This window comes from Callorhinus ursinus, unplaced genomic scaffold (assembly GCF_003265705.2).
Source record: "Callorhinus ursinus isolate GAN/ISIS: 27379988/994484 unplaced genomic scaffold, GSC_fseal_2.0 scaffold14, whole genome shotgun sequence".
NCBI classification, from domain to species: Eukaryota; Metazoa; Chordata; class Mammalia; order Carnivora; family Otariidae; genus Callorhinus; species Callorhinus ursinus.
In genome coordinates, this window is record NW_027397076.1 from 41377157 (window position 1) to 41401593 (window position 24437).

Sequence of the window (24437 nt, forward strand, 5' to 3'; positions counted from 1 at the left end):
ACCAGGGATGCTAGAGGTCCTTCAATACATGGGATTGGCCTGCACCGCAAAGAATTGTCCCCATTGTGCGTAACTTTTGGATGTGCTTCTGGACAATATGTAGGGGAAAAATTGTATATAATCATCCAAACCTAGAGCTTAGCTGTTTTACATTTAAACATGAAATGTGGTTTGGGGACACTATTTTAGTATATATTGAATTTTCCAGAAGTGTAGCTACTGGGTGTATTGTGAAAATATTGTACTTTGTTCAGAATTTTTCCAACATATGTTGACCCATTTGAAAAAAATCACATCACAGTTGGGATATTGCTTTGGTATTTGAGTTACCTGTTCAGTATACCTTATGACTGGCATTTATAGGTGTCTCATTTCATGTTGATACCATGTGAAGGTTTAAGCATTTGACTACATTATTATGCCTGAGTATTTACATACTGGAATACATTTGTTTTATAAATTACTTTAAAAATTCTGCTTTATGTTGTATTTTGAGAATTATATTGATTTTTGAAATTATGGAGATAATTATATTTTTTTGTGATTTCATTTTAGTATAGAGTGGGGGCATTACATAATATTATGTAAAGCTGTTGGGTTTGATCAGGTTGAAGTCACTAGTTGAGACCCATCAGAGACCACCCCAGGAGTTCGGGGGTAGGGTCAATATCTATACAGCTTGGTTAATATACACTTGGAGAAAGGTGAAATGGATATTGGGGAGATAGCCGTGATGCCCATGGGACACTCATTTTATTGTTAAATGTGGGCCTTTCTCAAGACAGAATTGATTAGAGCTTAATATTTTTCATGTTAAATGCATTCTTGGGGAAAATCCAGATTAAGGTGACTTCTTGTTGTGAAGATGGGCCCAAATCATTTATTTTGAAAAGCAAGTTCACCTGGGATTAAATGTGATATTTCTTGTTGAAAATTTTACCCATGTAGATTTCAGATTCAGACTTAATTCAGCTCTGCATAGTTACCTCTCATTTGTTCCTTGCCTTGACAACCCATTTGCCATCTTAGTGTTGTGAACTAAATGTACACTTCCAGCATCTACAAGGGTTCTCCGATGTAAAGCCTGACCTGGCCATGATGTTGTGAAGATGAATGACTGAAATACTAATCTCCAGTAAGAGAATCATCAGAGAAACAGTAGGAGGAGAGAAATGGAAGGCAGCAAGTACAAAACATGAATAGTGGTTGGTTTATTTGAACACTAAAGAGTTGAGATAACTCATAGACAGGAGTTATACAAACGTATCTGGTTCCTTTAAAACAGTCTAAAAAAGAACATTGAAAATGGTCATTTTAGATAGTGGGAGATTTTTTTCTATTGCTATAAAATTCACACCCAAGTGAAGGCCTTTTCGGGTGCCTGGAGTGAAATTAGAAACCAAAAAGATGTTTCTGTTGGCTTGGTCATACATATTTGGTGGGGTGCACAGAGAGCTAGTGGAGTGTTCCAGGAGCACGACTGAGAGTTATTTGATTTTTATTTATTAAAAATATTTTATTTGAGACAGATAGAGGTAGGGAGGGGCAGAGGGTGAGGGAGACGCAGGCTCCCCGATGAGCAGGGAGCCCAATGTGGGGCTCTCTCCCAGGATCCCGAGATCATGACCTGAGCTGAAGGCAGACGCTTAACCAACTGAACCACCCAGGGGCCCCAAGTCATTTGAATTTTAAAGAGGGATTTGTGGATTGCTCCTAGGTCATACTTCCAAAACTCTTCACTTCTAGGACTTTCTAAATTCTTATAAAATTATTTATTTATATACCAAACCACCTCTAAATATGTAGGAGTTAAGTACTTGCTCTTGGAAAATCTTAAGTGGGTAGAGAAAGTGCAAACGTTCCTACTATTTTCTTCCTCCCTGTGTGTGGATGCTACCCACAGAGTCTTTATAATTTCAGGGGTGGTAGGTGACCTATTTATTTTGTAATTACTTAGCAGATATCGGCTCTGACATTTTGCTTTTGTGCCTCAAATTTCTAGCTCCTCCAGTGAAGTGTGGTGTATGTTTTTGCATTATTTTGTATGTGACACTTTTCCCCACAAAAGCCAGTGAACTCTCTAGCGCTGTCCCTTTTCGTTAGTGGTTTTCCGTTTTAACATGTTATTTTATGTCAGCTGGCTTTTTCAGTTTTACATCAACATTGTAATCAGTAGCTAACATTTTGTTTAGCAATTTGTTGATGTTTATCACTTGTCATGTTTTAAGTTTGCTAACCGCTGACATGACTGTCACTTTCTTGTTCAGAAAAAGATTTTTACAGTTTAATAAAATGTAACCAAACATATTTTCTCTCCCCTCTCTTTCCTCATTGTGGACCTTGCTTATAAAACAGGCATATCCCTCTCCAAAAAAATACCGTGTTTGAAAATCTGAACAATTAAAACGTATCAAATATGGGTCAATAGATTTCAGTTGCCACTTAGAGAAGGCTGTTATGTGGAGCCTCTATGTGCAGAAATGCTCTTGACCTCTGTGAACGTCCCTAGCCCAGTGCCTGCCACTTAGTGGGTTCTCAGGAAAGGTCAAATGAAACAGGATGAAGAGTACATGCAAATAATAACTTTTTAAGTTTAAGTGATAAGGAATTCTAATTTTAATTAACTTTTGTGCTGCAGTATATTCGGGAATGGGTTAGCCAATAATTGTCATGAACTGGTCTTACTGGATTTATAATATTAGTTTATATGTTCATGTATTCCTTATTCTTTTAAATTGTGTATTTCATTTTTGCCACTTTAATTTTGAGCTAATTTTTTTTCCTTCATGTGAGTTTCAGCAACAGCAGGAGAAACTCTGAAGGCTTCCTGATAGCAGTTGTAAACTCTTGTTTACAAAGAGTAAAAGAAAAAGCTAAGGAGACATTATGTACAAGGCTACAACTATGGTTGTGAAGTCCCTTGGCTCCCTTTCCCCCAACTTTTATTTGGGACAATGGAGGCAATTTACCAGAACTCCCTCTTCTAGTTGACTGCTAAAAAGAGCCTCTAAAATGTAAGGAGGTTAAGTTCATAGAGTAATAAAAGAGAATAATGGAGTAAATATTTTGGATTTATGTTTATTGTCTGCTATGACAAGGAAATGGGATTTATGGTTAATTTAATATACTAGTTAATGGAATGTTACTAATGCATAACAGAGAGACTCCTCGTTTATCCAGAATGGCTGGGAAATGGACTTTTAGGTATTTTGGATCTTTAAGAGTTGCCACACATCTTATACCTCCTACAGCAGTGGTTCTCAACTGGGGGCAATTTTGCCCCTTAAGGTACATTTGACAAAGTCTGGAGAACTTTTTGCTTGTCAGGGTGGCGGGAGGAAGAAGTACTATTAGCATTTAGCGAGTAAAGTCCAGAGATGCTACTAAACATCTTACAGTGCAGAAGGTAGTCTTCACAACAAAGAATGATCTGATCTCAAATGTTAATAGCTCAGAGTTTGAGAAACACTGCCCTACAGATTAGTACTTTTTACCAAAAGAGAGTTCAACAAAATTAAGCTACACGACAAGATGGCAGCAAGTACTTTTGGTGATTTAGATGGTAGTTGAGCTTCTTACAGTGCTTCCATTTCTTTACCAACATCAATTACCCCCCTGTATTGGTGAAGTGTAGAAGAGTTGGTTTATGAGGATTCCTGGTTGCTAGATGGATAAAGATGTTAGCTGTGGCACAATTACCTGAAGAGGCTCAATTAATTCTTGTGTCATAACAGTGATTTCAGTTAGAATTGCTACTTTTCCTAATAGGGAGGATTATTTGCATTTTGCATTAGGACAGAACTGAAATATAACTTAACTTTGTTAATGTGTTTTAAATATACTTTAAAAATAATAGGTGACGTGGTCTTGGAAGGATACTTGTGTCAAGACAGCTGTTGTTACGATATACGCCATGCTTTTATTTTAAGTGTACTGAGGGAGAAGAAGAAAGAGGACCAAATTGTCCTTTTACCATAGGATAAAGTTTATTTGTGTGCACACTCCAAGAAAATGGAAAAGAAAAATAAGTTTCTGGGTAGGAAAACAGATGAATCTGTTTATTAGTCACTCAATGAAATATTTATTGAGGACTGTCTCATTCATATTCTGGAGCTAGTGCGGTAAATAGAACTTTTTACGATGTCATTTACTGAATTATTTGGAAAATAATAAAAGTTTAAAGCATGAAACCGAAATTAATTTTAAATGTTGGTAGTAGCTTCTTGCACACATGAATTTGGATGTAATGTATTGTAATCACAGCTATCCAGGCTTAAATAATAGAAACAGCCTATTGCGTGACCCTCAGAACCGCTCTGAGTCACGAGGTCATTAAGTACTTAGCATCCTTATGTGGGTTTATGCAGTTAGTTACTGCTTTTTCACTAAGCACCCATTAAACACCTGATAGGTGCTGTGCTATTGTGGCAAGAAGGGACATGAACTTGAATCAGGAATAGTCCCTGCCCTTCTGAGCAGCTGCAGGGGGTGCTGGGCCAGGGAAGAGAACGTTGGAGAGGTGGGGTATTGAGAATGTTGAGTGGGACAGGAGCAGGGAGGGGGTAGAGTCCTGTGAATAGGCATGTGTTAGAAGCAGTAAGAGAGGATAAACAAAGCATGAAAGGAACAATCTGTCACTTACACTTGTGTTGACTCTTGTGTTCTTGCCTGGGTTTGATGACTTTTAACTCTTTCTGTTAGGCACCTCTAACTCCCTGCTATGTTGAATAATTATCTAAGCACAAACTCAGTGCATGAATTCCATCACACTTCATAACAAGGACGGGGCTTCCGGGGCCTTATCTCTGAAAAGATCAGCATTGAATAAACAATGAAAATTCTCAGGCCTCTAGATTCCACAGTTTCTATTTCAAAATGTAATCCTAATTCAACTTTTAAATACTTCTTGTTTTGTCTTAGAGTGGTAAAATTGACCTGAACAAACTGCTGAGAGAGAAGAAGAAAGAAGTGATGCAGGCAACTTAATCTCAGCATGTCCAAAACAGAATGCATGATTTTCCAGCATATTCTTTCTTCTTAATCCCTACTTGTTTTCTTTTGTCTCAGTTATGGCGCCATTAGATTTCCTTCACATCAGTCTCGATACCTTCAAAGCTGTTCTCCACATTGCTGCCACAAATAGGAAGGGAATAATATTAGCAGACAATATTTTTTTAATGCCAGGGTAGTGAACATACAGTGTTATCTTTGTTTCAGGTATACAATATAGTGATTGAACATTCTATACGGTAGTGCTCATCACAGTAGGTCTATTCTCAATCCCCTTCACACATTTCACCCGCCCCCCTGACCCACCTCCCCTCTGGTGACCACCAGTGTGTTCTCTCTGGTGAAGAGTCTGTTTTTTGGTTTGTCTTTTTCTTTGTTTCTTTATTTTGTTTCTTAAATTCCACATATGAGTGAAGCCATATGGCATTTGTCTTTTTCCCACTGACTTATTTCACTTAGCCTTATACTCTATAGGTCCATCCATGTTGTGGCAAATGGCAAGATTTTATTCTTTCTTATGGCTGAGTAATATTTCATTGTAAATATATGCCACTTTTTTTTTTTTAACATACAGTGTTTTGTTAGTTTCAGGTGTACAACATAGTAATTCTACAATTCCATAACCACCTGGTGCTTGTCATGACAAGTCTACTCCTAATCCCCTTCATCTATTTAATTCATCCCCACCCCCAACCTCCCCTCTGGTGACCAGTTTGTTTCTTCTCTATAGTTAAGAGTCTGTTTCTTGACTTGTCTCTCTTTTTTTCCCCTTTGCTCATTTTTTTTTTTAAATTTTATTTATTTATTTGACAGAGAGAGACACAGCGAGAGAGGGAACACAAGCAGGGGGAGTGGGAGAGGGAGAAGCGGGCTTCCTACAGAGCAGGGAGCCTGACGCGGGGCTCCACCCCAGGACCCTGGCATCATGACCTGACCCAAAGGCAGACGCTTTAAGGACTGAGCCACCCAGTGCCCTCCCCTTTGCTCATTTGTTTGTTAAACTGCACATGAGTGAAATCATACACTATTTGTCTTTCTCTGACTGACTTTGCTTAACATTATACTTTCTAACTTGGTATTCTTCTAAGCATTCAGTATATAGTAAATCCTTCAATTTTCACAACAGTATGATATCAGAACTATTACTACCTTTATCGTATAGGTGATAAAACTAAGGTATAAGAAGAAACTTGAGACAGGTGATGTATCTAGTATGTGGCAAAGCCAGGTTTTTAAGCAGTCTTCTGATATGGGGGCAATTGGTTACAACTGCCATGCTATGGTCTTCTGCATAAGATGATCGCTGTCTCCTCAGAGCCTACCAAGAAATTAAAATACACTTATCACTGAATGACTTTTAATTTATTTTTGGAAAAATCTATTGCTAAATGAAAAAAAAAACAGAAAAATTAGAATAAGTTCCATCTCAACTTAAGATACCCAAACAGTTTTCATAGGTAGAAAAAGATATCAATTCAACAATGAAAGGAGGTTTATATGAATAATAAACAAGTTGAAAGTAAATACATGGAATCTATATGGAACAAAGGTTTCTTTTCCTTGTGAAAGGAGGAAGAAGAGAGTCAGGAGCGGGTAGTAAACGTTAGAGGTAGAGTGTGGTGGAAACACTCTTTGGAAGGCACGATCTCTTTTTGTCCCATTTTCTTTACCGTAAATTCTTGATTCTTGACCCTTTTTGGGCTTTAAGATTACCCTGTACTCAAGCTTCATTTTATAAGTGATCACACAGGAAACCACCTTCAGGGCAAAATAAAGGCTAAACATGAGAGTGCATCTACTACATAGGAGGTATGCATGTACACAACAGACGTGTATTTTATCTTTCTCTCTCTCAAAAAAAAAAAAATGTTTCAGGTTCATCCAAAGGCTATTTAATTGAAATGTATTCCCTAAGATGGTCGGACTAAAAACTGGTAAGTCAAGTAAGTTGGTGAGTGTGTCTCCTTAAAACAGCAACATCAGTATATCATGTCTTATAGTGTATTTACTGAGTGGATTTTTGGGGAAAATGTTGTATTAAAAAAAGATTTGTTAAAAAATGCATAACTTTTTAATAGCTATATGGGTGAAAAGTTGCCACCTAAAGTCATTATGAAATAAGTTTACATTTGGCACATGAAGTCCCCCAAGATTCTGCCATTGCATTGCTCTGCACCTTCATCCTTCCTCCCTTTCTATCCCATATGTTATTGTTAACATGACTGCATTGTATATATTTAGGCACCCACAAGATGCTGTCCCATACCCCCATTCCCGTCCTCTTCTACACACACCAGAGGGTTTGTGGCACAACTGAGGAATACCAAACTGTGGAAACCTCTGTCCTTTAAAGAGGGTGGCTAGCAAATCTGTCCATACTTTACCCTGGAAGGACACAGTGTCTTAATTATTCCAGTCAGAAAATAAATCTGCCCTCTGCCCTGGAGAGAAAGACACTGTGTCTTCCAAGGCTGTGTGGTATACAAACATTCCTGAACAGCTAGTCTGAAACAAAATGTTGGTTAATGTCTTGGCAGAAAGTGCAGAAACAAGAGAGATCCTTGGAGAATTGTCTCCCAGCAATTATTGCACTTGGCACATTGTATTAAAATTATCCATTTAAGTGTCTGGTTAGTGAGTTCATTTAGAGCAGAGACTTAATCTTGTCCATCTTTATATCCCTAATATCCAGCATAGTGCTTATGACAGATTAGAGAATCAATATATGTTTATGAAACAAATGAATAAATAAAGACTTAAAAACTGGAGAATATGGGTGCTATAACAAAAGTTATTTTATATAAGACAATCCATTAAACCACACTAAGCACAACTAGAATTTAAGTACCAAGTAGCTCATAGACAACCAGCTGCTTTCCATGATCCATATTCCATTATGTTTGAAAAAAATATTATGTAATGATAATATCGAGTCCATCATTTACTGTGTGCCAAGCACTGAGTTAGACTCTATAAATTATGCCTCAATATTTCCTGGTAAGCAACCCATGAAGCAATACTATTGTTGTTTGCTATTGGAAACAGAGATTCAGAAAAGTAGTGGAATTTGTTCAAACCAATGCAGATGGGCAGTGGTGAAGATGGGATTTGGACCCAGGCAGTTTGACCCTGGAAGTTGTGTTTTTAACCACTTAAAGTGTCCATCACAAGAAAGGAGAGAAAGATCTTCATGAATTAGTTTCTCTCAAAGGATGTTCTGCCTCCCAAACCAAACTTGGATAGACAGAATAAAAAAATACCCTGTTAACAGGTTCCAGCATAATTTGGGGAAGTAAACTGAACCGTGTTTGTTTCGGCAAAGATATCTTTCTTGCAAAAGTAATGCTTTGAGGATGACAAGATGCGGTTAGCATCTTTGTCCAATGTTAGGAATGAAGGATCCATGAAGACACTTATTGCTAATCTCAAACTAATCCAGGGCTCCAGTGCGGCCAGCTTCATGGACATGTGACCCATTTGGTCAGTTGCACAGGGTTCCGAACTTAGAGGCTGTGCTTAGAAGGGTGTACCTGGTTGGTTTCCTGTTCTGCTGTTACTGTCTAGAAGTTCTCAATACTTTTTTGAAAAAGGGGCCCTGCATTTTCATTTTGCACTGGGCATCTCAAATTTTGTAGCTACTCATGGGCTGGAGTCTTGGTTAACCCTTTATGGCAGCTAATGATGTGACAGTGGAGACAGGAGATGGACCCATAACAGCAGAAGGGCTCCCAGCAAAGGTCTTTAGAAACCCGAGCTTATGCCAGTATCCATGCTGGATTCTGTAGAGAAAAGCTCAGTTCCTGGATTTCAGGGCTGTGGAATACACAATTCTGAGTATTTGATGACTCTGTAAGATCACCCTGGGACCGGTTTAAGGTATTTACTGCAGAATATTAGTCTATTTTAAGAGGAAAAAAATTATAGACAGTATTTTCCAGATTTTTAGAGGTGTCAGGTCCAGTTTCATTTTTTCCTGGTATGGTCTGTTTTATAATCACACTGAATCAATTAGATGAGAAATCTGATTTCCCTCTAACAGGAATCAATATCTCCCCTTTCCATTTTGATGCATAAATTACGTTGCTATTTATTATCTTTAGTAAATGGAAGCGCACTTTGTGATGTTAGGGGTTTTTTGGGAGGGGGTGTGCACGTAGGCTCCATAAACTCTGTACCGTCAGGTTTGCTACTATAGTTCAGCAATGTTAACAACAGCTTTGGTCTGTAGCATTCCAGTGATACCTAGCTCGCTGGTGCTGCATTTTCTTCCTCAGAATCCTTACTGAGAGGACTCATGTTGGCCTCAGCCGTACTCACCTGCATTTGCTTCTGACAAACACGTGTAATCCAGATCTTAATTCTTGTGATGATTCTCTTCTACACAGTTTTATATCATCATCTCTGCAATCTTTGAGACCCCCTACTGCACGCCACAACTCTACTACCAGTGAAGAGAAGCAGGGGCAAGGAACCCTCATCTGGGTAGCTGTTTCTGGATAAACCACTTGTCTTGTTGTATTGTTACTAATTTATCCAGGTCCTAAGTCTCTTCTGTCTTCAGGCGATTGTATTTTGGTGGATGTCGAATTTAATTTTAGTAAAAACAGGAGGAATTCTGTGGGGGAGTTGAGTTCCCAAACCTCCAATCCTACAGAATTGCGTGTTTTACTGCTACAGGCCCAGCAGAGGGAGCCCAAGTTAACGAACGAAACTCTGGCACAGTTTTGATGACTCAACCAGTAATTCCTAGTCTAACGGTGATTTTTTTTTTTTTTTCTTTTGGCAGGGGGAGAAGTTAGGATAGAGGGTGCGTGTGTGTGTGTGTGTGTGTGTGTGTGTCTGTGCACGTGTGTGTGTGCAGAGAGTAGAAAGAAGTAAACTGGAAGGTACAAGTCATGTGAATTTTAAGGTGCACTTGAAATGTGGAATGATGTATTACATCTTCAGGAGGAAAATGACAAACTTGATGGAGAGAAGCATTTGATTTTCAGATCCTGAGAAGAGACTTCAATGCTAAATGTATAAAACTACCTTTTTCAGTTATCCAGTTCTCCCCTTAAAAACTTTTTAGATTGAGTCCTAAGACCTTTCCATGTCTTGTGATTTTTATATTTAGGGTAATTTCCTAATGAAAGCCTTATTTATTCCCTTCTTCAGTTCATTAGCTCCACTGGTCCGCACGTTATGTGTGTATCCATGGCTGAATGTAGAAAATCTTGGAGGCTGTTTAAGTGTAGATGAATATTTATTCAATAGATTAATCAATTAGTCTACCAACTCTCCAAACAGCATTTATTGAACTTTTAGTACTATATGAGGTGCAGAAGGTGTGTGTCTGTGGGCATGGGGAGTGTGGTGCAGCCAGGAGGGGAAATCAAAACCTTTTTCTGTTCTCAACGAACTTAGGTGTAGCTGAGTAAATACGTGTTGGTAAACCACAAAGCATTACATAACTAATTGCTAAGTGGGAGTTCAAAGTGTCCACAAAGTACACTGAACATAAAGTGGATGTTTGTAGAGGAGATAAACAGATCTTTGTAGATGGAAGAGCCCAGAAAGGCTTCAAAGAGGATATGGCTGGGCCTGAATGATAAGTGGCTTTGTGCCTGGTAAGAGAAGAGGAGACAGGGCTTTCCTTGGTAGCGAAGCAACATGAGAAAGAAAGTATGGTTTAAGATGGAGCACCAGGTTCATTGTGTGGGGTGATGCTATTTGTGTATTGCATGCTTCTTTGGGGGACCATTTGCATCAAGCCTAGGAGAATGATGCTCCTAAAGGCACCCAGTGCCTTAGAATGAGTTCTAGAGTGACTGGTTATGTTGAACAGTGGTTCCTTACTCTTCGTATATTATAATCATCAGCATTCTATTGAGAGGAATCTATAAAGAGCACAGTGGGTGTAGATTGGACTGTGTAATCAGACAGCCTGGATTTGAATTAAAAAAAATAGATATGTGACCTAAGATAAGTTTCTTAACCTTTCTATGCTTTATTTCCTCCTCATCTATAAAATGGCAAGATGATAATACTACCTACTGCATGGAGTTGTAATGGTTAAATGGGACAGAATGTCATCCACTTAAAACAGTACCTAGAGTCTAGTGAGCCCTGGGTATTAGCTGTTATTATCAAAGAGCTAATGTGTCACTTGAGCAGGAAGGAAATATCCTACTTTCTCAAGTGCAGAAATACTTCATTAGGCTTTCTGTTATGAAATTTTTGGCTCTCACCTAGACAACTTTGTCTTGCTGGTCGAGGATGAAGAAACAGATCATATGGTTTAAGATGATGCTGGTTTCACAGGCTGATAGATGGATGTAAATCAGATAACATGGCCTCCCTTGTTTCAGTGAAAAATAAAGATGACACTCATTTCAGTAAGAGTGACACTCACCTGGGAATTTGGTCGTCCTGCTTGGGGCTGCAGTATCTCCACACTTTCCAGATATTTTGAACCTCAGACAGAAGTAAACTCCATGAGGGCAGGAACCATGTGTACCTTGGTTACTGCTGTATCTCCTGTGCCTGGCATTTACTTTTTTTTTTTTTTTTAATAAATGGGTCAATGATTGAAATGAAGGCATGATTTTGAAATGAACCCTCTCCCCTCCTACACATTTTTTGGCAGTCCTATTGCCAGCATAGGTGAAGTAAGCATCACTACAGAATGTCTTGAGGGTTGGCTAATTAAGTATCTCCCCTGGTGGTTTATCATTGCCATAAAGCAAAAATCACTTACATTTTAGATCACCTTATTGTTAATTTCCTACAGCATTCATGTGAATTCATTATTTCTTTCATTTAATAGATTGAGTAACTGAGTCTCAGTATACTGAGTTAAATGATTGACTCAATCTCCCATATGAATTATTGTGGACTTAGGACTTCATCTGAGGTCCTTTGACTACAAGTGCAGAGGATTTTCTTTAGACTTGTGTGAATCCTGAATTGCATGCCTCACAATTATCTTCATTCCCAGGGAAGGATGGGGCCTCTATAAATTTCTCATATTTGTATACATAATTTGTGAAATTAGGTTGAGATTACCATGAAACATGTCGAAACTCCTAGGGTATGTGATACTAGGCAGAACCTTGAGGTAGAAGAAATAGAGGGCAGAATTAGAATTCCACTGAATGGGTCATAGAAATCAATATGCATCCATTGGAACTGGAAGTCCTGGATGGGATGCTCCAGTAGAGGTTTTAAATAAAGGCTTTGGGAGTGCAGAAAACAGTCAAGGGAGGGAAGACTGGAAAATAGAGGACCTAGAGTAGGCATTAAAAAGCCTAATAATTTTATGTGCAGTTGGTCTTGCTTTTGGGTCAGGTGGAAACCTAAAGCCTGAGTAGCCTGGAACTGTCTGACTATAAACACTATAGGAGAGAAGAGTTTGGAAAGACCTTGTTTTTCAGTTCTTCCTCTTCTCTCTCGGGTTTGGAGAAAAGCCTTCATCAAATATGTTGGCAACATTCATCATCTTCTGTGTTGGTGTTTACATTATGGTCCAAAGCATGTCTGCAAATAGCTTTTGCCTAGCAAATTTTACTTCTGGTGACTATTTCTCTCCTAAATTTTCAACATCATGAAATTACAAAATAGATTATTTAAAAAAATTTTAAAATGCCTATTTAAGGGATGCCTGGGTGGCTCAGCCAGTTGGTCATCTGCCTTCGGCTCAAGTCGTGATCCTGGGGTCCTGGGATAGAGCCCCTTGTGGGGTTCCCTATTCAGCGGGGGGTCTGTTTCTTCCTCTCCCCATGCCCTCCCACTAGTGCTCTCTCTCAAATAAATAAATAAAATCTTTAAAAAATGCCTATTTAATGAAACTGTTGAAACACACAATGTCATATCCTTAGGTACTTAGTAAAAACAAACATAATTGAACTCAATCAACATTTGTGGGCACTTATATAGCTTATCATAATTGGTCTCATTTTAAATTTATTTATGGCTCACTGATTATATTATGGGGCAAATTTTTCTTTATACTATCTAGTGCAGTGCTTTGCTCATAGATGTTTAATAGATGTTAAATGGATTGAAAGTTAAACCCTTTTATTTTTACAGAGTAAATTGTTGATGGAACGGAGAAACAAGAGCTCCTCTGAGATAGTGGATATTTGGCGACTAATTTACTATTTGGTATGCCATTTCTTTGTGAACTAGTTTTATATATATGGCAGAGGTTAACTCAATTGAATTTTAGAGCAGATTTCAAAATAGCTAGTATAAAAAGTGATTGTAAAACAAATCATAGTATGAATGCAAAAGTAGAAATGGAAGCTGATATGTGAAGCAATGATTGTCTTTGCCTTTTCCATATTGCCATGGCTTTCTGTGTGTGTGTGTGTGTGTGTGTGTGTGTGTGTGTGTGTGTGTGTTTCACTTAGTCACAAGAGATTTGTAAATATGCCTTGAGGAAGGGATTGGGGATGCTTAGTTGTCAGGACAATCACCTTCATGTTTCTCTCCTATTTATAATCATTCTTATTCCTCTTTCTAGTGTGCAAGGTTTTCTTTCATTTAGGAAAGTATAAGTAATATCAGAGTTTTGGGATAGCTTATTTTAGAATATCATGTAATAGCAATTTCCTAAAAGTAGACATCAAAGCCTGAAAAGTTCATTAAGTGTCAAGAAAAATGAAATTAGATCCTTACCTCACACTATAAAAAAAAAAAACAACTCCAGATGAATTAAGATTTCAATGTCAAAAGCAAATCTTTAAACACTTGGTAGAAAATGTAGATGAATGTGTTTTAGATCTAGAGGTAGGAAAGTATTCCTTAAATGAGGCATAAAACATGTTGACTATAAGAGACATAAATTTTATTATATTAAAATTAAAACAAGTTCAAGAGACTAAGTAAATTGAAAGTCCTGTAACAAACTATGGGGAGGTCTTCACAATATACACAACTGACAAAGGATTGGTGTCAAGAGCACAAAAACATCTATGAGTCAGTAAGAAAAATGTGCGAAAGATCTTAATAGATATTTCACAGAAGAGAAGCCTTATGATCAACAAATATATGAAAAGATGTTCATTACATCACCTCACGTCCATTAGTGATCCTGGAAATGCAAATAGAATTATACAATATCATTAACATTCTTTTTTTTTTTTTTTTTAAGAGAGGGAGTGGTGACAGGGATAGAGAGAATCTTAAGCAGACTCCACGCCCAGCGTGGAGCCCAATATGGGGCTCGATCTCACAACCTTGAGATCATAACTTGAGCTGAAATCAAGAGTCAGATGCTTATCCAACTGAGCCACCCAGGCACCCCAATTTATCCTCTTCGTTTGGCAAAAAAATTTTAAAGCCTAATAATATCAATTGTTGGAGAGAATGTAGATCTGCTAGATGTTCATTGCTAGAGAGCAAATTGGTGCAATCATTTTAGAAAATATTGACATTGTAGAAAAAACTGCAGATTCACATATCCTTTGTCCAGAAATTCACCACTTGGTATCAAGTAACTCATTTACATGTACAACAGAAACATGTACAAGGATGTTCATGTCAGTGCTATTTAAGGGATAACCTGGAAATAATCCAAATGTGTGTAGTAGGAAAATAGATAGACTGTGATATATTCATAATAAAATATGACAGTGTTGAATGAAGTATAGCATTTATAAATATGAATGAATCTTAGCAATATAATTAAACAAGTTCTAAAAAATAATTTAAAACACCATTTTTATAAAGTTGAAACCAACTAAAATATCTCTTAAATAAGGGAGATGTAGTAATTCTATATAACAAGGTTATCAAGGGAATTATGAATATGAAATATAGTATGATTGTTGTCTCAGGTCTGGAATCAAAAGGGCTATCATATGAGGTGACCACATAGTTGAACATGGGCTGTGATCAAAGTGTTCTTATTTCTTTTGGGTGAGGAGATTCATGGTTCCTACCTACATTATGGAAAATGGTGAAATAAATGAATAAATAAAAGTGGGTCACAATTACCAATAATGAGAATATGTTATGAGCCAGGTTAGGATTATGAGTAATTGGATAATACAATTTTGTTCATCTGAGGTACAAAGAGAAAAAAGTGAAGTAGTTCCCAAAATATAGAAATATTAAGAAATATTAAGAAAATTTAGTATTTAACCATATTTAGTAGTTTACTATATTAACATCATCAAGATTAGATACTTGAAGTGATAACATTTAAATAATCAGCCTAAACTGATTTTCTGTTAGAAAGATGCAGGGTCTTGGGTTGAATTTGCTGGGTCAGTACATGGAATTTGAGATCTAAATGTCTTCTTTCCTAAAACACCTTTCCTAAAATTCACAGTTGGTTATATTTAGAAAACAAAATTGGAAGCATCTTAGAATAGCAAAATTAAATTTATTGTGAATTACTGTAAATATAATACAATACAAATATAATGTGGCATATACCAGATCCAAAACACAAGAACTAATCAATAAAAGGGATAGGAATTTCAGCTTACAAAAATAACTGGCAGTTTTTAGAATTTGGCAGTATTATTTTGTAATGAAACATGGATATTTATTCACATCTATATTAGTTGGTAGAGCTACCATAGCAAAATACCACACACTGGTTGGCATAAACAACAGAAATCAATTTTTTCCCACAGTTCCATAGGCAAGAAATCCAAGATGAAGATGTTGGCAGATTTGGTTTTGAGGCCTCTCTCCTTGGCTTAATGGCTAACTTTTTGCTGTGTCTTCACATGGCCTTTCCTCTGGTTATATGTATCCTTGGAATCTTTTTTTTTTAATTTTATTTTATTATGTTAGTCACCATATATTACATTATTAGTTTTTGATGTAGTGTTCCATGATTCATTGTTTGCGTATAACACACAGTGCTCCATGCAATACATGCTCTCCTTAATACCCATCACCAGGCTAACCCATCCCCCACCCCTCCAGAACCCTCAGTTTGTTTCTCAGAGTCCATAGTCTCCCATGGTTTGTCTCCCCCTCCGATTCCCCCCCTTCATTTTTCCCTTCCTATTATCTTCTTTTATTTTTTTTTAACATATAATGTATTATCTGTTTCAGAGGTACAGGTCTGTGATTCATCAGTCTTAAACAATTCACAGCACTCACCACAGCACATACCCTCCCCAATGTCCATCACCCAGCCACCCCACCCCATCCCTCCCACCCCCCACCACTCCAGCAACCCTCAGTTTGTTTCTTGAGATTAAGAATTCCTCATATCAATGAGATCGTATGATACTTGTCTTTCTCTGATTTATTTCACTTAGCGTAATACCCTCTAGTTCCATCCATGTTGTTGCAAATGTCAAGATTTCGTTTTTTTGAGGGCTGCATAATATTCCATTTTACACACACACACACACACACACACACACCCCACATCTTCTTTATCCATCTGTTGATGGACATCTTGGCTTTTTCCATCGTTTGGCTATTGTGGACATTGCTGCTATAAACATTGGGGTGCATGTACCCTTTTGGATCACTACATTTGTATTTTTGGGGTAAATACCCAGTAGTGCAATTGCTAGGTTGTAGGGTAGCTCTATTTTCAACTTTTTGAGGAACCTCCATACTGTTTGCCAGAGTGGCTGTACCAGCTTGCATTCCCACCAGCAATATAGGAGGGTTCCCCTTTCTCTACATCCTCGCCAACATCAGTTGTTTCCTGACTTGTTAATTTTAGCCATTCTGACTGGTGTGAGGTGATATCTCATTGAGGTTTTGATTTGGATTTCCCTGATGCTGAGTGACATTGAGCACTTTTTCACGTGTCTGTTGGCCATTTGGATGTCTTCTTTGCAGAAATGTCTGTTCAGGTCCTCTGCCCATTTCTTGATTGGATTATTCTTTGGGTGTTGAGTTTGATAAGTTCTTTATAGATTTTGGATACTAGCCCTTTATCTGATATGTCATTTGCAAATATCTTCTCCCATTCTGTTGTCTTTTGGTTTTGTTGACTGTTTCCTTTGCTGTGCAAAAGCTTTTTATCTTGATGAAGTCCCAATTGTTCATTTTTCCCTTGCTTCCCTTGCTTTGGGATGTTTCTAGGAAGAAGTTGCTGCGGCTGAGGTCGAAGAGGTTGCTGCCTGTGTTCTCCTCTAGGATTTTGATGGGGAATCTCCTTTTCTTAAAAGGATACCAGTCATTAGAATAGGACCCCACCCCCAAATTGGCCACATTTTAACTTAATCACAACTTCAAATAAGTTATCTCCAAATGTGGTTACCTCCTAAGGTATTAGAGGTTGGAATTTGAACATATGAATTTTGGGAGAACACAACCCAGCCTCTAACAACATCCTTCTCTGTGACTGTGATTCTTGTAGTGACTGCCTACTCTTTTTCAGGCCCTATTCGAGGTGTTGGGGTACAGCAGGAAAGCTTATAACCTATGTCTCACAGTGGACATGAAAAGGCAGCAAGGACCAAAAATTAGAGGAAAAGTTTTATGATATTAAATTTGCTAGTGCCATTATCCCCAAATTCCTGCCCTTTTTTACTAAGGGCTATAGGTTCCCCCCTTAAGGGTTTGGAAGAATTAACCACTTAAAGAAATCCCTGTTGCTGCTGACGCTAGAGTCTAGAGCATGCTGTTGGAGTTGAGCACAGGAGAGCAGCTTAATTGCAAAAGAACACCCATAATTAGAAGCATCTGTCACTGTGACAATTGGTTGTGGACTCCTATTTGGAAGACTGTGTTTTCTCTGCCAACAAGGTCTTTACTTCATGCCTGAGGGGTGTCTTTTCTAATTGTGGTCACATGGGATTCTAGCACCCTAGTGTTACTTGCTCTAGAAGATGGCTACCTATCTCTTTTGAGGTGCTCCTCAGTCCTTCGAAGGGAAATTTAGGCAAGTCACACAGCACACATTGGAAGTCCCAAGAATATCCTCCAGTTTTTTAAAGATGAACTTTAGTATTGTTGTGTCATATTCCAACCACCTTACTGTACTTGTTCAACAGCATGGGTGACCTTCCTGCAGGAAATAGATGATGTTACAGAAATGGAGACAAATGACTTAGACAAGATAGAAGTTCTCACACCTAATAAGTACAAGCAGTCTAGGGAAGTCAAGGTGACTCCCCAGCAAAGGGGCCCTGAGGGCTGTCTTATTCCCTTACCTCCACCCTCCAGCAAACCAAGAGGGCAATTTTCAGCATCATAGAAGCCTAGGTATAAATCCCATTTTTGGCCAAGACGGTAAGGTTCACTTTTGGCTTCAAGTGCTTGATTGAAATGGCCTAAGCACTTCAGCAAAATATTTAATTACTTCCCTTTGCCAAGAATAGGCAGAGTTGGGGGACACCTGGGTGGCTCAGTCAGTTAAGCGTCTGCCTTCAGCTCGAGTCATGATCCCGGGAATCCCAAGAATAGGCAGAGTTGGGACAGCATCTGTGAGGTCATGAAGAATCATGGCTTTTCCCCACCACTCAGCTCTGCCTTCTTCATCACATCGACATTTGGTCCTTGAGTTTGTCGTTTTATGATTAAGAAAAAAAAATGGCCCCAGACATCCTATCCTCATGTCAGTGCCCCAAACAGGGAGGGGAGAGGGGAGGTGTGGGAGCTTTTCCTTTTCTGTCTTGTCTTTTTTAAGTCAAGGGAACAAAAGTTTCCTAGAAGCCCCTCAGAAAACTTCTTCTTGCATCTTTTAAAAATTTTTGATTTATTTAAGTCAAAAACAAAATGCAAAAATAGTTCACCCATTTCTCCAATCCTCCACCCCCTACATTTGGCAATCACCAATCTGTTCTCTGTATCCCTGAACTTGGTTTATTTGTTTTATTTAGTTGCGCATTTAAGAGAGATCCTATGTCATTTGTCTTTCTCTGATTGATTTCACTTAGCTTAAAGCCCTCAAGTTCCATCCATGTTGTTGCAAATAGCAAGATTTCATTTTTTTATGGCCTAATATTATTCCATCATACACACACACACACACACACCACAGTTTCTTTATCCATTCATCCGTTGAGGGACACTTAGGTTGTTTCCATATCTTGGCTATTGTAAATAATGCTGCAATGAGCATGGGGGTGCATATATGTCTTCAATTTTTTTTTAAGATTTATTTGACAGTGCACAAGCAGGAGGAGGGAGAGGGAAAAGCAGGCTCCCCGCTGAGCAGGGAACCCGATGCGGGGCTCGATCCCAGAACCCGGGGATCATGACCTGAGCTGAAGACGGACGCTTAACCGATTGAACCACCCAGGTGTCCCTGCATATATGTCTTCAAGTTAGTGTTTTCATTTTCTTTGGATAAATATGCAGAAGTGGGATTGCTAGCTCATATGATAGTTCTATTTTTAATTAAACATTTTTTATGGAAGTATGGTAGTGGTTTTTGAGTTTATGGTATACAACATAGTGATTTGATGATTCTATACACACAGACATTACATAATGCTCACCATAAGTCTAGTTAACCATCTGTCACTGTACAGTGTTACTAAAATGTTATTGACTATATTGCCTATGCTGTATTTTTCAATTCCAAGACTTACTTATTTTATAACGAGAAGTTTGTACCTTTTAATCTCTTTCACCTATCTCATCTCTTCTGTACTCCCTGCGGGTCAGACCGCCAGTTTGTCCTCTGTATTTATGAGTCTGTTTCTGGGTTTTTGTTTTTTTTTTTAGATTCCACATATAAAAGAAATCATAGTATTTGTTTTTCTCTGACTTATTTCACTTAGTATAATACCCTCTAGGTCTGTTCACGTTGTCACAAATGGCAAAATCCCATTCCTTTTTAGGGCTGAGTAATATTCCATTGTGTATTTATACACCACACCTTCTTTATCCTTTCATCTGTCAGTGGACTCTTTGGTTACTTCCATATAAATTGGCTATTATAAATAATGCAATTAACATAGAAGTGCATATATTTGAATTAATGTTTTTTTTTTTTGGTTAAATATATAGTAATGGAATCACTGGATCATGTGGTATTTTTATTTTTATTTTTTTGAGGAACCTCCATAGTGTTTTCCACAAGAGCTACACCAATATACATTCCCACTATCAGTACATGCATAAATATCCCTTTTTCTCCATATCTTCACCAATAATTATTTCTTGTCTTTTTTGATACTAGCTGTTCTGGCTGCTGTGAGGTGACACCTCATTGTGGTTTTGATTTGCATTTCTCTGATGATTCATGATGTTGAGCCTCTTTTCATGTGTCTGTATGTCTTCTTTGGGGAAAAATGTTTAGGTCCTCTGCCCACTTTTTAATCATTTGTTGTTTTTGGTGTTATTTTTCATGTATTTTGGATAGCGGCCCCTTATCAGATACACAATTTGCAAATACTGTCTCCCATTTAGTAGGCTGCCTTTTCATTTTGTTGATGGTTTCCTTTGATGTGCAGAAGCTTTAGTTTGATGTAGTCCCACTTGTTTACTTTTGCTTTTCTTTTGCTTTTGGTGTCAAATACAAAAAAACATTGCCAAGACTTACGTCAAGAAGTTTACTACTTATGTTTTCTTCAGGGAGTTTTATGGTTTTCAGGTTTTACATTCAAGTCTTTAATCCATTTTGATTTAATTTTTTGTGTATGGTGTAAGTTAGTGGTCCAGTTTCATTCTTTTGTATGTCGCTGCCCTGTTTTCCCAGCACCATTTATTGATGAGACTGTCTTTTCCCCATTTTATATTCTTGGCTCCTTTGTCATAAATTAATTGACCATATATGAGTGGGTTTATTTCTGGGCTATCTGTTCTGTTCCATTGATCTATGTGTCTGTATGTTATGCCAATACAATACTAAGTAATGCTTTAATTACATAGCTTTGTAATATCGTTTGAAATCAGGGATGTGGTGCTTTCAGCTTTGTTTTTCAAGAAAGAAGTGATGATCTTTTGTGGTTGCGTACAAAATTTAGGATTGTTCATTCTATTTCTTTGAAAATGCCATTTGGAATACCCTCTAAATTTTGTGAAAGTCTAATCAGTTATTTTCATATACTGTCAAAAGAATGATTATCTACTTTTATTTAAAAATGTGGTTGGATGTTATTTTCCAAGATTAGCTAATACAGCCTTCCCCTCTCCATTCTATTTTTGTTATTCTCTTGACTTTCCTTTATTTGGGAGACTAGACCACAGAGGGATGCAGAGAAGAACAGAATCAAATGATTTTACTGAAGTCAAGGCATCTAGAAGTGAGGGGGCTATTGTGGATGAGCATGAAAGAATACCTGGCAATAACCTCCTTGGGCCAATGACCAGGGACAAGGAAAGAAGCTGGATATCTGAATAGATACCATTGCAGATGAATGGCATTTGAGGGTCAGATTGACCCTCTACTCACTAGGTTGTGGTATAATTAAGGTGCCTCCACAGGGTAGAACATAACCTTGGGAAACCGGGACTTTGGGGAGGGCAGGTGAGGGTAGATGAGGGGCTACATCTTGACATTTACTGAGATGTTTCTGTCATACTGTTAATGAAAACGCAATATAAAAAAGGCGATATTACTTGCCCATCTGAGTTTATGGTCTAGGGTTTGGAGCTAGCACTGTATAATCCATATGTTTTAGTTTAGTTAGCCTCTGCTAACAAGGACTGAGGAAGATTGAGCTGCAGCATGGCTTGATCCAAGGCTAGAGACTTATGAACTGTAAAAAAATCTTACACAGCTCTTGTAAGATGATGTCATAAACTGAAAAAGAGATCAGTGCAATGTGAAATACTGGTCGCCTGCAGCAGCATAAAGATGATCTGATATATAAACTTGGAAAATGGGGGCCTGGGGAGGGAGGCATACACACTCTTGGTACAATGGGAAGTTACCTCTTGTTCGTTTGTAGTTTGAGGACATTCTAATCAAGGTGAATTCATTAACTTCTCTTCAAGGCTTGAGATTAAAGTAAAAATGAAACATAGCCAGATTATAGGGGAGGCATTACTTAAAGGAGGTAAGTATTTCAAGAAAATATTTAAAAAGGAAGGTAGTGTTAGTTTTAAAAATTGGCCTTGGTCTAAATGACCAAAATGGCACTGCATTTCAACTAATCGATGATGATCAGCCCACGTTCAGTAAAGTGAGGCCCTTGAATTAGAATATATCCCAAATAAGAACTATGACAAAAAAGATTAATAAAAATAAAGTTCTTGGAGGAATCTTTGGGGGCTATTAGTTATGAATCGTACTAAGAAAAACAACCCGTATTAGTAAAACAGTGACAATTGATATAAATATACCTGGTAATATTAAGTAGCAGTTAAGATCCTGGGCTTTGGATTCAGGTGGGTTCTGATTTGAAGGCTGGCTCTACCATTTAGTATCTGTGTGAGCCTGGAAAATATACTTTGCCTTTCTGTAAAATGGGAATATAAGCACAATTCCATTGTATTGTTACAGATATTAAATCTGAGCACTTATTCCATGTGCCTGGTAATGGTGGTAATTTATATTAAAATTTACTAATTGAAAGTTTGGCATGATAAAACATGTTGTTCTTGGTTGGTTTAACAAAATATCTTTATTGAGACATCATTTTTGCATTATCTAAACAATCCTGTTACTCATTAGAAATGATTGATACTTGACAAAACCATGGCTTTTCACAAAGTATGGCCAAAAAAAGCCATGAAAAGACCATGAATGAAAAAATGAATTCTTTAAACAATACTCTTTATGGCTTAAGCAAAATTAAAAAAAAAAAAAGGATGTAATGGCCTCTGGTAGATACTAATGATGATATTAACGTAATAAACACTACAGTAATTTATATTTTATTTAGTAACATTCTTGTTTCAGTCATCCAGGAGATTTTTAACAAAATGGAACAGTGAGCTTTTATATGCTAAATGAGGAAAGAAGAGGTGGTTGTTGTGAATTTGCACCGAGGAAAATATAAATGCCGAAGAGTTAAAATGTCCAGTAATATGAGCCTAATGAACTAATTCTTCTTCCAGGCCTGTTTCCATTTCCTCTTTGAATGCAAGCCTTACTTGAGAAAATAATTGTAGTTCATTAAGTCAGAATCCCGAAAATGTTGAGGTCCCTAGATTAAAATTAAGAAAACATGGCTTTAAAAATTCTTCAGAATTCACTACCTCACTTTCATTTTGAAGACAGAATGTGGTTTATTTGGAAAAATCAAGTGCAAACCAAACTTAGGACTCAGAGAACATTTATGTGATGTTCCCTTTTGCCACTTTGAAGAAATGGTGTCTTTTTTTTTTTCCCTGCTAGCTTTCTGAGCTCTGATGGCTCCCCATTCTCAACACGTTTTTAAAGAAAATGCTAGAGATATTTTTACGCTTTGGCCCAAACTTCAGAGTGACCTAAATTTGTGTTTTGCTTTTAACTTTTTATTAATAACTTTTATTAGCAGTGATGGATAGAGGGCGAATCCCTTTTTTATATTTTTAAAGATTTTATTTTTATTTATTTGACAGAGAGCATGAGAGAACACAAGCAGGGGGAGGAGCAGAAGGAGAGGGGGAAGCAGGCTTCCTGAGGGAGCAGGGAGCCCGATGTGGGGCTCAATCCCAGGACCCTGGGATCATGACCGGAGCTGAAGGCAGACGCTTAACGACTGAGCCACCCAGGTGCCTCTAGAGGGTGAATCTTAACTGTAAGAATATGACAGCAAAAACAATGCATGAGGAGCATTCAGGAAGCAGAATCTTCCTTGTTAGGGATTTCCACTTGGTTTTTGTCAAAGAAGGGAACAGCAGAGAGTGTGATAGCGAGTTGGTAAAGGAGGTGGTATCCCTTCTGGAGAGATTTTTTTTTTTTTTCCTGGTGTCAAAAGGTAGAGGTGATCTTTTTGGAACTGTAACACTCCACTGCGGTAAAATGAAGCTCTTTTTCGAGTATCTCCATTGCTGCTGCTTCTCCTGACTGGTGAAGCTATTTTAACTTTTAATTTGCTGAAAGGCAAATAAGGCAGCTGTCGTCACAGTGGGAAGTTAGGGGTGAGTGCTGGAGAAACAGTTCTCTTTTCATGTAAATTAAAGAAGAACAGACTGTAGAAAAGTTAGCTGTTGCTCTGCAGACTCTGGGCAGGAAGGCCAGAATGTCATTCTTTACTGATTCTCCTAGGCTTCCCTTTAATTTGCTGAACACATCAGATCTGAGGGCAGATTTTAAAGTTGACAGTATTGAGCATGCCTTCCCTTTTGCCTCTTTCTACACCTTCCCAAACACCAAAAATCAGAAAAGTTTTGGGATGATGTCTGAATTGAAGATTCTGCTTAGTGTTTTCGTTAAACCTTTATTCTTTTCTTTACGATACTCCTTTTGATCGAAGCATTTCTCTAGAGGGACTGAAGCCCGTGTAGCAAGAACTAAAATGGCACCTGTTTTTCATTGAAGAGGAGCTGTGTTAGCAACTTCGACAACAGTGCGTGTGATCCACTAATGGCTGCAGCCTCTGGATGATCCCTTTTGATGTTTGTTGCCCTCTAAA

General features: G+C 37.8%; 1 protein-coding gene across 12 annotated transcripts in view; it reads left to right on the forward strand.

Annotated features, from left to right (window-relative positions):
* TAFA2 (TAFA chemokine like family member 2) overlaps positions 1-24437 on the forward strand; it is a 480355-nt gene that overhangs the window by 62197 nt on the left and 393721 nt on the right. The window contains exon 1 of one of the 12 annotated variants that reach the window (XM_073900739.1): positions 23470-23600. The exons of the other annotated variants lie outside the window; for them this stretch is intronic. The gene's annotated coding sequence lies outside the window, so the exon portion shown is untranslated. Of the gene's footprint in view, positions 1-23469; positions 23601-24437 lie in introns of those variants that run through there. 12 annotated transcript variants of the gene reach the window in all.